Raw genomic sequence first — 15,565 nt, 5'->3', positions numbered from 1 at the left:
GTTTATGTGTTATATTGCTGCATGGTGGAGAATGAATGATCCTCTTTTCTATTTGTGGTATGTCAGACTGCCTGGTCTCAGCATCCAGATTCATTGTTTGTTAGATAGGAATTGCTATGGCAATAATGTGATTAGTCAGTGTTGCCTATCAGTTCCTTTACTCCATTGCCCTTTTCTCTAACATTGCTACTGAAGAAATTATCCTGGTTCTGCATGGGGATGTGGGGGCAATAAGTGCAATTATTGCCTGGTCTGCTCTACAGTTTACTGGAGGACATCATAAGAGCTGGAATGGAAGTGCTACCAATTACCCATGACCAACCAGGTGTGGATGAAGTACAAAGAGGAAAAGGTGTACATACAATGGGAAACATCTGGTCAATCGACACAGACTGTTACCGAAAACATGTGGCAATGGGGGATGGTCAGGCCCTTTATACAGACTATTTCTGCAGGGGTATGCAAAGTTTTCTGATTAAACTTGAAATGCCTGTATAACAATGTACCAAATTTAACATGAAAAGGACTCAAAAATCTTCTTTCTTCCCCCCCCCCCCCATCTTCTCCTACTTATAGTGTGATACATGTGCTATGAGGCTAGGATCCCAACTCAATCTCACCAGAGCAACACAAGCATGCAAAAATATTCTTTTCACTCTATGACAACACTAGGAAAAGTAAATATTCTTGCAGTTATGGATATCCAGGTTGTGGGGTGGATGTTGAGGGAAAGCTGAACTTTATATTTGACCTGCTATTTCTTTTTAGCAGCCTTTGGATCACCAGCATCAATCTCTGCCCAGCTGGAGGTTGCCAGGATTTGGGTATGGGTATGATTCTATGAGAATAGTACAAAACCTGGCAATCAGGTGGCGTTCACAGGGATTCATATATCTGATACTGTTAGATATTCCACCTTGCAAATCCACCATGCAGGACTTGGCTCAGTAAAATGTGATACCCTGCTACACATTATAAAGGTTTCCATCAAAACCATTCAGGAAATACCAAGGAAAAAGCACACACTCAGTAGCACTGATAATATTAACTTGTCAGGTAATGAAATGTCTGCAAGCAAATAACCATGTTCAGAGAGCACAAAAAACACCTTCTCAGGGCAGAAGAAGCTGAACTATAGGTGGAGATTTAATAATAATTCAATGACAGTATTGAATAGTAGTATTGAATTAATAGTAATTTAATATTACTGCCCTACTGGTACACAGGACAGCACAAAGACGCAATGCTGTGATGCTGGATCCATTCTCTCATAATCTTTGTCTCTGCCATGTCAAAATTTCTCTTTCCTATACTGCAATATGGAGAGGATAGAAGTACACTGGGAATTCATCTGATGGAATTTTCAGTAAAAGTACATAAATTGACAAGAGTCTACACATGAATAACTATGTATGAAAACACAACCTACAACCTACACTTACTGTTTCAATTGTGCATCCTGTGCTTATGGTAATGAGCAGCCAATTCTATTGCTCTTGGATCAAAGCACAATGTGGCACTTCTCTTTGATGTCCCTGTCAAAAGGTGAGAGGAGCAGTTTCTCTTAATTCTAACTGCTGCTTTCTCCACATTTCAGAAGTGTAAGGACAAGAGATGATTAGACATCTATGGAATTCCTACATGTGCTTCATTAATTTTGAAAAAGCATTTGATAAAATAAGACACAGCAAACTATTAGAAATCCTGAAACAAGGGGACTAGATGACAAAAACATCCAAATCATAAAGAATCTATATTGGCATCAGGTAGTAAATGTGAGACTAGGCCAAAAATACTCAGCTAATGCAGAAATAAGAAGAGGGGTCAGACAGGGATATATTCTGTTTCCATTGTTGTTCAATATCTACTCTGAGTCAATCTTCAACAAGGTACTGGAGAACATCGACGCTGGCATCAAAGTAAATGGTGTTTGGATCAACAACTTAAGATATGCTGATGATACAGTTCTGCTTGCCAGTAAGCATGAAGACCTTCAGCTCCTCATCAACAGTCACAGAAATATCTGAAAAATATGGCTTGAAGCTTAACACCTCAAAAACCAAGATCATGGTTATCAGCAAACAACCCATTAATTTACCACCAATAAATTTGGAAGGAAAAATTAGAAAAAGTTGAAAGGATCACGCACCTCGGTTCTAATTTACATGAAAGCTGGGACATGACCACTGAAGTAAAGACAAGGACAGAGAAAGCTCAAACAGCATTCTTCAAAATGAAAAAGGTCTTCTGCAGTCACAACATAAGCCTAAGATTGAAAATCAGGCTTGTCAGATGTTATATTTTTTCTATCCTGCTCTATGGAGTAGAGAGTTGGTCTCTGACAAAAGGCCACTAAAAGAGACTAGAAACATTTGAAACATGGATTTACAGGCAGCTGTTACATATAAGCTGGGTTGACAAGATCAGAAATGAAGAGGTGATAAGCTACCTGGGAAAGCCAAGGGAAATAATCAAAACAATTTAAAAACAAAAATTAGAGTATTTTGGACATGTGATGCGACACCCAGAAAAATATGGCATACTCCATTTAATCCTCCAGGGAAAGATTGAAGGCAAATGAGGTCCAGGCAGAAGAAGAACATCATGGTTTCAAAATCTAAGGGATTGGTTTGGACAAAACTCAGCAGCACTTTTTCGTGCGGCTGCTGATAAAAACAGAATCGCCAACATGATCACCAACGTCCGATAACAGATATGACACAAGAAGAAGAAGAAGGAACTCCCAAGAACAGGAACTGAGCATCCCAGAAGAGTTGTGTGATACCTTCAAAACAGATTGTAACATGTAGGGACCATGAACTCCTTTAATTCCCTTTGATTCCCTATTTCCATCCCTATTTTGTCCTTTGCTTAAAATTGTGTTCTGTTCTAAAAACAAGATTTTGGCTAGGGTTACAGTTTTGTTGTTATCTATCCCCAATGTCCTATGCTAACATGTGGGTTAACATGAATGGGCACGGGGGCTGTGCATTTGCACACAGCAGGTAGTCAGTTGCTATTCCAGGCAGGCACAGCTGCTTTCTTTTGATTTTACTGAGAACACAATCTGCAGTACAAAATTTAACTGAATCTGAAAAGCTACATATGGGCTTTCCTGGCCAGTGAACCATAACATGGGTAATCATGCAGAGAAAGAGATGCCTACAGATATGAATAGAAACATGCACAAGCACAGACACAGAAATGTGCCAATACGAATGCTTACTTACACACTATTACCGGTAGTTCCATGTGGTTGTTAAGAAATTGATGGTTTGTGGTTCTTTGAGTATCACAAAGATGGGTCAGTTTTCACTTTACTTTACTTTTCCTTGTCTCTTGGTGGAATGGTGAGATAAGATAAAAGCTTTAAAATGTGTTAAGTGCTCTCAGGAAACCTGGGATTTGGAGGCAACATACATATTAAAGTGCCCAAAGGAATGAAATCCAGGCCTTTATCAGAATTTGGAAAAAAATACTGCCTATCATCATTGGGATCCCTCCCAGAGAGGAACCCAGACTCCATAGCAAAACTCAAAATGCTTATTATAAAAAAGTAGAATTTTAAAAGCAGAACCATTGAAAGAGAAGGTTTCAGGTAATCTCAGTCTCAACAAACACAAGGGATTTTAAACACAATACATTTGTTATTTGACAAGGTACTTGTAATCTGTCTCACATAAATCCTATCATTAGTCTAGTTAATTTCTGCTTCTGATGAAGTGAGGTACAACTCACAAAACCTTCCAACTTTTAATAAAAGTTCTTAGTTGGAAAAGGTCCTATAAGACTCCTAATTATTATTATTATTTGTCACCATAGGCTAACACAGTTTCTGGATGCCAGTTCTTAATGCCCAGTAGTCACACCTGGTAATTTACACTATAGAAACCCTTCCAAAAAACTATTCTAAATGACTAATAGACCATTCTTATGTTGGGCTGAGGATGTTGTATAAATTTGCTAAAACACAAGAAACCTTCTCTTTCAGTTTATGGTTATAGTATATGTAGGTTTATATTCCTTTCTCCATATGTTTACACAAAAAAGTCAAGAATATGGAACTTTTGGATGCCAACAAGTAATTGGAAAGAAAAAGGCAGTTGTCCAACCCAGACTTTTATGCGACACTGTTGCATTTTTAGACCTAGATGATTTTTTTTTTCTTTTCATGACTTTTATTTTTTAAATTGCTATTTAAAAATTTCTTATCTTATTAATATTTTCTTATGGAAGAACTCTGATATAAATGAAATCAGGCTGTTCCTTTTTATATAATCTAAAATAAATGAAAATGTATCTATTTTCATCTTATTTGGTATAATCCAAACCTTTGAGCAAATTGAAGGAACATCTAAGACTGAATATACTAAGTACGTCTTTATCACACTTTTATTTAAATAATTACTAATTGTTTTATTTCCATTATTTTGCTATGAAGAGGGCATTAATAGAGAGGAAAATTATTGTCATTGAATTATTTCTAAATAAAATTAATGTAAAGAGGCATGTGCAGAAGAACTTTCAATATCAGTTGATTTTTTGTCTATATTTAATATTTAAATTCTATTGATCGTTCTTGAAAGAATAATAATTTATATTAATCCTTTATTTTGTAAGTCACCAAGTATTATCTTTTAGAATCATGAAGCTTTTAAGCCCTTTTAAAGATACTATTTTCTTTTTGTTTTCATAAATGAAAAAGGGCTATGCTTCTAGGAGTATTTCCTAGGAATTTACAGTAACTTCTATTGGGTAGTATCAGATTACTTCTACATAAAGATGCACAGTACACAAAAGTCTACTTTTTTTTTCTATTTTCATCCATTTTATCTATATTTTACAATTCCCAGAGCAAATTTCCAGAAGAATTCTAAGAATATAAATCAAAAGTTAAAATTAGATGAGATTTAAAAGCTCTCTTGTGGATTGTCTTGATTTTTCCATACAAGAAAAGAAGAAAGGATCAAACTGTTATAATCCTGGTGCAATATATGCAAGAGATTATCTATCTATCTATCTATCTATCTATCTATCTATCTATCTATCTATCGATCGATCGATATAGATGCTTATTTGCTAGTTTGAAAAAAGTAATCCTTGTCTGCATAGAAGTTAGCACAGAATAAATACATATAGAAAGATATAAGAATAAAGTACAATAAAATGCACAGCAAAATATTTAGAAATAAAGCAAAAATCCAACAAATGGACTCTGACTCAGTTTAAAAGTAATTTCATATACAATAATGATTAAATTTCAAAGTGCTGATGCTTACAAGATTAAAATGCTAATTAGACTACATGCAAGCAAAAATATGATAGGATACATTCACCCAGTTTGAAAGAAACAAGGTCACACAGTTTTCCAGTTCTTTTTTTTTTAATTCATTTTATTAACATCAGTAGGAAGAAAGCTCAGCTAAGCTTTATCTAACAGTCAAATAGCTTCACTCACCCAGATAACTATTTTGTATTATTTTGTGGGTGAGTCTTCTATCCCAACATATTTTGTTGTGAACTGTAGAAGAAAACCATTCTTATTTTTTTTCTGTACTCTTAACATTTCTCCCAAGCTATATTAAATGGGAATCACCTAACAAGTTATGATAAAAACCTAAGCTATATGGGTATCTAACATATACGTATGTCTCTATTGTATGTTGCTAAATATTCTATGCCTCAGAGACAGTTAGTTTGGAACCACTAGTGATCTGACAGTGAGAACTATCAATCAATTGAAGGGTTGCCTTCAAAAGTTTTAAGAAGAGACTGGACAGTCATTTGTCTGAAGTGGTATAGAGTCTCCTGCTTGAGCACTGGGTTGGATTAGAAGACTCCAAGGTCCCTTCCAACTCTGATGTTCTGTGTCCTGGATTCTGATCATCTAACAGATGCACCTTTAATTTCCTTATCTTCCATCTAATTTCTGGCAATCCACATGCTAATCCAAAATTGTCCAATTGTGCTTTTCCTGAGTGCATTTTGTCCAAATCTTACTCAAAAAAGTTCATGCACTCCCCTCACATTTGGAACAATAAACTTTCAGAAATGCAAAAGCTTCCCAAACTATTTGGGGATCATTAGCTACCCTTTTCTGCATATTAACTAAATCCACATTAGCCATTTTAGCTTGTAGCTATCAATCCTATTTCCATGCTTCTACTTTCCTAAGCTTCTCTTTTCATAATCTTCTCTGATGACATTTAATTACTTTTTGGTGCTAGTATGACATGCTAATTTTGTCACTAGTTCACTTGCAACCCCTCCTTTTCTTCTGAGAATCTAAACTGTCCTCTACTATGAGAATCTAAACTATTCCACCATACTTTAAGCTCCTTTTTAGAAAAACAGCAATTGTTTTTTAAAAAAACTTCAAACTGTTGTGTTTGGAGATCTTAAAGGATATGTAAAGAACTAGTAAGATGATATGGCAGACAGGCTAACCATAAGAACTAATAAGCATGGCTGAATGTGAAATTTGCAGAAGTTCAAAAATAAGTGATTTGGCAAGTGAAACCATTTACAGAATTGTTTGGACTATGTGTATAATTTGAAATTATACTTTCAATGTACCAATGTTCATAGGCAGTGTGTACAGTAGAGAACCAGATACCAACATCAAACTGGGCGTAGAATTATCTGATTTAGGGTTAATCAAAGTCTTCCATCCAATTTATGTCACAAAAATAAAATTATATAGCATTTTACAAGCTTGAAAGTGATGAAGGAACAAATGGTAGTATGATGAATTGGCAATAAATGAGGCTGAGACGAAAACTATCACCAAAATAACCTGGGATAAGCATATGCTGTTGTTTCATGACTACAATATGCTTAGCACCAACAAACAACAATATCTGCCTATCTCAGGTCCTTGGGAATTGCTTGATAGGTGGAAAAAAACATCAAAGCCAGTCAAAACATCTAGCTGATGCATAACTAATCATAATAATAATTATTACTATAATAATTACTAAGGAATTCTGAAAATGATTTTAAAAGAAAGGGAATTATTCAGATAAATTAAGTATTGGTACTTTTTTCTGTTTGTTCAATTTGATTCGGTTTATATTTTCATATAATATATATTTGTAATCTCTATCTGTTTATCTATATCTGTCTGTCTGTCTATTATCTATCTATCTATCTATTTATCTTCTTATATAATCTATTGAAGATAAAAGTCTTATCACTGAAAGTTTTTATTTATTTATTAAATGTGGAAGCCAAATCTAATTTAACTTACAGTAAAAAAAGATACCAAAAAGAAAGAATGTGAACAGTCTAGAAAATAATTCCTATAAAAATAGCACAATAGGGTTCCACAGCTTGTCAACTTCAAGACCTAGAAGAACAGTCTTTTAAAAACATCTGGAACATCATTAGTATGGAAGCCACATAGAAATCTGGACAGAAATCATTCCACAGAATAGATGTACAACAGAGAAGACACTTGTCCTTGTCCTGAAACACAAACTGACAAATGATTTGTCCAAGTGGTTCTATGTAGATGTCATTAGGAGAGAAGATAGCATCAAAATTCCACAAATGAAGAAGCAAGGACACAACCTCTCTCTCTCTTGCTACTAGCCACAGAGAAAGGAGAACCACTGTATTACAATGCCTGTCCACAACTATGATCAGTGGTATTGAAATCCTCTGACAGGTCCATGCTAGCTCTGTTCGTCATTAGCAAGTGAGAACAATGTCATTTCTGTTCTGAATAGTGACCTGAAACCTGACCAAAATGACTTCCTCCAGGTCCTCTGCAAATGCTCTCAGATCATAATTTTAATATCCAAGGATGCCCTCTTGAGGAGAAAATACATCACTGTTTCCTTCACACTCAGAGAGATTGATATTACTGCATGATGTACAGTTAATCTTTTGAATAGTCTTGGCAATCTAGTAGATCACTGAATCTAATAGCAGGTGGCAGCTGCTTATGGTTATAGACTAGTTTCTACCAGAATCTATCATGGTGATCTAGTGTGATTCGATAACGATTTTTAGGGCTGAGAGAAATTGATTGCTTTAAAGTTGTTAGGCAGCTTTCACAGGAATGTAAAGGTAATTGTAACGTTTCTTTCACAAATTTATGAGCTAGATTATTCATTAAAAGAAAAAAAAATGATATTATTTTAAAATAGCAAGATATTTTTTTTATTTTATGTAAAAATGTAAAAATAAAAATGATGTTTACAATAAATGTAGATGAATTTATATGTCCCAGGATAATGTGGAAGTATACAATCTGGGAGCAGAGGTTTAGTCTTCAAACTAATGCTGGAGCCCATCCTCAGGGAACTTCTCTCTAGCAGAGTGTATGCTTTGGGATATTCTGTGTGTAGTATTTATATGGTACCCGGTTGTGTGTGGCTTTTTAGTTGTTGATTGGGGTGTTGATAGCCAGTTATTAAGTCATTGTTGACTTAATAGGCAGCTATCAACACTCCAATCAACAATTCAAAAGCCACACACAGAATAGCCCAAAGTACACACTCTGCTAGAGAGGAGTCTGAAAGCTCGAAAGACCCACTGGTTCCAGTCAACCCAGATTGGATCCTGCAACAAATATAATGTGGATGTGGATGTGGAAGTGGATGGATGGATGGATAGGTGAGTTTTATCCAATCAGTAATGTATCCAGTAATCTATCTATCAGTTATCTTGACAAGCTTTTTCTGCAATTTCTGTTCACTTTCAAAGAAGTCTCAACATTCCCTGGCATTCCTGGCCATATTGGATAGCTATGGGCATTTTTCTTGCCCAAAGTAATTCTTATCTAACGTTCATTTACCTTCTCCTTTTTCTCTGTGATCCTGCTTTCACTGCAATGCTACAGACTTTTGAAAAATACATTCCAAATGAAAAGCAACTGGTGGTACTTTAGCACCTGGCAGGTGGTATACAACCCCTAGCCAAGTCTAGCAGGGGAGGGAACGTGTTAAAACAGTGATGCGAAGGAGATCAGCTGAAGCTGCAGGGCTCGGCTGGTTGGAGTTTCTCGAAGAGGAGGGTAGAGAGAGAAGAAGTTATAAAAAGAGCAGGCTTTGGTGGGAGAGGGAGAAAAAAAACACAGAGAAAGAGAGAGAAGAGAAGAGGCTTTTGTTAGCAAAACAGTAAGAGAGCGAGTGAGCGGCCTTTGCAAGGAAAGTCAGTGAATAAGAGAGCGATAGAGAAGCTTTTGCAAGGAAAGTGTGAGTGAATGAGAGACAGAGAGAGAGAGACAGAGAGGCTTTCATGAGCAAAGGGTGAGATGGGGTTTGCGAGCAAAGGTTGAGAGAAAAAAGGAAAAGTGAAGGGGAGAAGGGAAAAAGAAAAGGCATTGGCTTCTGACTTCGACTATTGCAGTAGTAAGGAAGCATTAACACTGAACCTCAACTTTTTACTTTTCCATAATATCATAAACTAGCCCTTTCTATAACAACAAATGAATCTAACCAGTAAAGCCCAAAATCTCTCCCTTTTTTAAGTCATCAAGTTTTTGCTACTTTGCTAAGCATTGGTGGTACTCGAATATTGTTTTATGTCCTAAAAGTGGTACAATCTATGAAAAGGTTGAAAAGCCCTAGTATAAATGACAGTAAATGCAAAAATTTACTTCATCTACATATCATAAGGATTTTGAGATGAATAGTCAATAATGATTTCAACATACAGAAAAATCTAATAAATTCTGTAATGAATAATGTTGTGTCCTGAGCCTGCAAAAGCAGGCACGGGACGTTGCATTGGTCCCAGGCATTCCAAAAGCTGCCCGGGACCAGACAGAGCGGCGCCGGCCTTGTGCGCATGCACAAGGTGTGAAAATGCTCTGTTCCTATTGGTTGACACTGTCCGGGCTTCTGGCCATATAAAAAGGCCTACGTGCTTTTTGCTTTTGCTTGGTTGTTGTAGAAGGAGAATAAAGTGTTGGTTCAGCATTGCCATGTGTCTTCATCACTCGCACGTGAACAAAGAATACAACACTGACGATGAAGATGGGATCCTTTGCAAGCTGAAACAAAAGATTTAAGGATTTACCCAGGAAGTCCTGAAGAGGGGAAGACGGTGTCTGAATCAGCGTCCCAGCCTGCCAGTACAGCGTCGCCAGAGGTTGAGCTCATCTAAAGGACCCTTTCCCCAAACAGCAGCTTTCAGAGGAAGCGAGTGGTGAAGGTCATAAGTTTATGATGTCGAAGATTGGCCGCTTGACTGATTTTGATGTCTCCCAGCCAGAGAGATGGAATTCTTACGTAGCATGGGAGGAGAACTACTTCAGAGTAAATCAGATTAGAGAAGACAGCCTGAAGGCAGCAACTCTTTCGTGTGCCTGTAGACAAAAAACTTTTGACATTGCAGAAAATCTGATGGCCCCTGCATCTCTGGAGTCAGTAACATATGCTGACTTGAAGAAAATGCTGAAGGAACATTTCCAGCCAAAGTTATCCATCATTGCTTGGAGGCACGCGTTCGAGCAGAGAGACCAGAGGCCGGTTGAATCTGCTGCGGACTTTATTGCGGCCTTAAGGCAAGGAGCCAGACCTTGTGAGTTCAAGGATCTGGAAGAGAGGCTGTGATATCACTTTGTCTGTGGCTTAAGGAGCAGAGACTTACAACAAAAGAGTTTTGCAAAAGAAGATGTCTCCTTCCAAGATGCATTGCAAGAGGTGGCAGCTGAGGAAGCAGCAAGTGGGGCTGTGAAGGCCTTGCGTCTTGCCAGGAATCCTCCAGACACAGCTATCGTCCATCAAGAGGATGCTCGAGAAGGATCAGAAGTGGATCCTGAAGAGGAGGTTGACAGACTTCACCAGCCAGCTGAGAGGAGGCAGAAGGGATGTCCGGTCAAGGCCCCAGCATCTCTTCAATGCTTCGGATGCGGAGGACGCCACAAGTGAGCTGACTGCAGGTTTCGCTCCACCATTTGCAGGGCATGTGGCAGGCAGGGCCACATTGCATCCATCTGTTTGGGTCGCCAGAAGGTTCAACCTCGGGAAGAATTGCTTCAGAAAGGTACCAGGGTCCCCAGCCAAAACAGGGTGGGTTTCTGCGCATCACACAGAAGCATTCTAAGAACAGGGACACACAAGCCCCTTAAGAAGAAACTTTCCATTAATGTAAGGTTGCAAGGGGTTCCCTTACTGATGGAGTTGGACACAGGGTCCGCTCTTTCCATTATTTCAATTAATACCTTTAAAAGGATTTACAGCAGTAGTGGCCTTCGAGTTAAACTCAGGCCATCGAATCTAATACTCACTGATTTTCAAAATTCTATGGTGTGTGTTAAGGGGGAGGCCACCTTAGGATACAGTATAAGGATTTTGAAAGTTCCCTAGATGTGGTGGTTGTTGGGGGTGAACGTACGAGTCTTATTGGACTTGATTGGTTCGAGGGTCTGTGAATCCAGGTAACTGGGCTGCACAGCTTGCAAAAGCTGGGCCTTGCAGAGGTTTGCAAGGAGTTTGCAGATGTGTTTAGTTCAGAGCTAGGATCCTACAAGGGGCCTCCCATTTCGCTACGGTTAGACCCAACCATCACGCCCATCAGGTTTAAGCCTAGGAGGGTACCTTTTGCCCTCAAAGGTAAGATTGATGCTGAGCTGGACAAATTGCTCCAGCAGGGCATTCTAGAACCTGTGGATTCAAGTCCATGGGAAACCCCTATAGTAATGCCTCTAAAGGCTAATGGGGACATACATATATATGCAAACTATAAGTGCACACTGAATAAGGTGCTGCAACAGCACGCTTATCCAGTGCCTATGGTAAGTCACATTCTGGCCTCCCTCACGGGGGGGGCGCATTTTTGCGAAGCTTGACCTAGCACAGGCATATCAAGAGCTACCTGTTGATGAGGCAGCTGCAGAGGCCAGACTATTGTAACTCACAGGGGGGGGCCTTCAAAGTCAAGAGACTGCAATTTGGGGTAAATGTAGCCCCTGGTATATTCCAAAGTGTCATGGAGAGCACACTTCGAAGTATTCCTGAGGTCTGTCCCTACTTCGATGATGTCCTCATTGCTGGGGAATCATCTCAAAATTTAGCAGAAAGATTAAGGGCTGTCTTGCTTCATTTTCAAAAACAGGCCTTAAACTAAAGAAAGATAAATGCAAGATAGGAGTTACTTCTACTGACTTCTTAGGATTCAGGATTGATGCTCAAAGCATTCAACCTGCTGAAACTAAATTGCAAGCTATCCAGCAGGCCCCAAGCCCTAAGTCTAAGAGTGAGCTGCAAGCCTTCTTGGGGCAATTAAATTTTTACCATGCATTTCTCCTAAATAAAGCTGCAGTGGCAGAGCCATTACACAGGCTCTTAGACAAGCAGGCTCCTTAGCAGTGGACTAAAGTCCACGACAAGAGCTTCAATGAGGTTAAGGCCTTGCTCACTTCTAATGCTGTTTTAGAGCATTTCAATGAGCAACTGCCTGTTCGCATCGCATGTGATGCATATCCTTATGGGGTGGGAGCTGTACTTAGCCATCTGAAAGCTGATGGGACACAGGTCCCTGTGGCCTATTACTCAAGGACTCTGTCTTCTGCAGAGTGAATTTATGCTCAAATTGACAGAGAAGCCTTGGCCATAGTGGCTGGCATTAAGAAATTTCATGATTTCTTATATGGCTACCATTTCACGGTCTATACTGACCATTAGTCACTGCTGGGTTTGTTTACCACTAACAAACAGACCCCACATATCATTTCTCCTCGTATGCTGAGATGGTCCATTTTCCTGACTACACATTAGTTCACAAACCAGGAAAAGAAATGGGTCATGCAGATGGCCTGAGCAGATTACCCCTGAACCAATTAGAGCCAGATCCTGCTCCAGCCATTAATATTCTTTCCATTCAGGAGTTGCCTGAGTCTCCCCTCAATGCTAGGAACATGGCTGCAGAAACTGCCACTGATCACACGCTTACAAGTGTGCTGACATGGGTGTTGTCAGGATGGCCTGACAAGTGCCCAGATACTGAGTTCCAAAGCTTCTGGCACAAGAAGCATGAGTTTTCCACTTTCAAGGGTTGCCTGTTATGGGGTAGCAGAGTAGTGATCCCAGCCTCATTGAGGTCTAGAATCTTGATCTGTCTGCACGAGGGACATCCTGATATAGTCAGGATGAAAGCGCTTGCACGCAGCCATCTTTGGTGGCCTGGGCTTGATAAAGCCATCGAGGCCCAGATGCATGGGTGCCAAGTTTGCCAACAATCTCGGCCTGAAATGCCTCAGGCCCCAATACATAGGTGGGAGGAAACTCAAACCCCATGGTCTAGGGTACATATAGATTATGCTGGGCCCTTTCAGGACCAATTCTTCCTGGTTGTTGTTGATAGCCATTCCAAGTGGCTAGAGGTTGTTCCTGTTTCCTCCATTACTACTGCCAGGACCATCCAGATGTTGAGAGGAATTTTTGCATCACACGGTCTTACAGATGTTCTGGTTTCAGATAATGGCCCTCAATTTACCTCTTCTGAGTTCCAGGCTTTTCTTCAGGCCAACCTGATCCGGCATGCAACATTGGCTCCCTTCCATCCATCCTCCAACGGACTGGCAAAGAGAATGGTGCACACCACCAAAGATGCTCTCAAGAAACTGACTTACAGTAACTGGCATCACAGGTTAGCAGATTTCCTTCTTGCACACCACACCAGACCATGCACAGCCACAGGGAAGAGCTTTGCTGAACTCCACTGGGTTCGCTGCCTCATCACTAAACTGGACAGGCTGCACCCTGACCGGGTGGCTTCACAGGTGTCACAACCATGGGCACCTAGGAGACTCCAGGTGGGCGATCTGGTTTGGGAACGAAACTATGTGCCTGGACATCTCTGGGTTACAGCTGTGGTCTGCAAGGTCTCTGGGCCATTGTCATACGAAGTTGCCTTGGGTGACAGCCACGTTCTTCGCAGACACATAGACCAACTGCGTTGGAGACTGGACTCTCACCCTTCTACTCCTGGCTCTGCTCTGGGAGGGAGAAGGACCATAATATGCATTCTGGGTCACAGTTTCCCAGGTCTAACAGGCTCTCACTAGCTGCTACAGGGAAGAGCCCTGCTGAACTCTGCAGGGGTCACTGTCGCATCACTAAACTGGACAGACTGCACCCTGACTGGGTGGCTGTTTGGGATTCATCCCAAGGTTCCGCAAGTGCTCCAAACAGGAATTCACTGGATAGGGGGTCATCCCACACATCCATAATTACTCCAGACAGGGAGTCACACTCCAGACAGGGGGTATCCACAGTATTCACATATGTCAGATAGCGCTCCAGACAGGGAGACTGACCAGGGGTATCCACACAAATCACAAGCAGAAAGAGAAAAAGAATTCCATCAGGGGCGCTTGCCTAATTCAGCAATTGCTCCCAAAAGAAAATCACCAGCAAAGGGGGTTGCCATGGAGGCGACTCCTGACTCTGGCACCTCTGACACATGCTTGGGGACCACAGAGTACTGGGGCACTTCCGCTACCCAGCCCTCTCTATCTGCTGGCCTGGGGCTTGAGGGACAATATTCCCAAGAAGGGTCTGTTGTGGACTCGGGGACTTCCACCCCTCTAAGGTATGCTGGCTTGGACTTAGAGGGTCCAGCCAGTCAGCAGCTGGGTGGGTCAACCAGGTATTTGGGACAGCAAAGTCCTGGCCTGCCTACCCTGGTAGGCGAGCAGGCGGGCCAGGCAATCTCTCCGGGCCTTAGAAGGTCGCAGTGGGCCAAGTGCCCACCCAAACATCTGAGAGACTTTGTGAGATTGCTGTCAAATCATGAGGGACCTGCTCATGAGGCCCCTGGATAAAGGGAGTAACTTGTGGGTAGATTATTTTTGATTTCGGATACATTTATTTGTATTAATAAATACTGAAGGGGGTTTGCCTGAGGGCAGACTCGAGTATTCCATACTCTTTGCATTTGAATAATGCAATTGTATGCCACTCTTCCCAATGCACGACGTATATGTGTGTACGCAAAGTATGTTCCATCTAGGGGAGAGGGGTATTGTGTCCCAAGCCTGCAAAAGCAGGCTCGGGACGTTGTATTGGTCCCGGGCATTCCAAAGGCTGCCCAGGACCAAAAAGAGCGGCGCCGGCCTTGTGCGCAGGCGCAAGGCACGAAAACACTCTGTTCCTATTGGACACTGTCCGGGCGTCAGGTCATATAAAAAGGCCTGTGTGCCTTTTGCTTTTGCTTTGTTGTTGTAGAAGGAGAATAAAGTGTTTGTTCAGCATCGCCACGTGTCTTCATCATTCGCATGCGAACGAAGTATACAACAAATAAGGTGATCTCTTATCATTTAAAATAACTTCTGCCATCAAATAACAAAGTTTAAATTAGTTTCTTCAGAAAATGTTCCTATTCAAGTCCGGGAAGAAAAGGCTTATTTAATGAAAAGAAATCCTAAATGAGAACTTTCTGTAGATGATCATTCATGTTAGGTTACTATTTTCATAGCTGTATGAAAAATCCTTAGAAATGAGAAAAAAAGTAGATTTCATATTGTTATATCAGTTATATGCAGATCTGAAGCTTACTGTCTTCCATAAAAAACATTGCTTTTTAGAATATATTGTGGGGTTTGTGTATG

Source organism: Crotalus tigris, unplaced genomic scaffold (assembly GCF_016545835.1).
Source record: "Crotalus tigris isolate CLP2741 ecotype Arizona unplaced genomic scaffold, ASM1654583v1 scf7180000024508.2633422, whole genome shotgun sequence".
Lineage (NCBI taxonomy): Eukaryota > Metazoa > Chordata > Lepidosauria > Squamata > Viperidae > Crotalus > Crotalus tigris.
Note: the sequence above shows the minus strand (reverse complement) of the source record.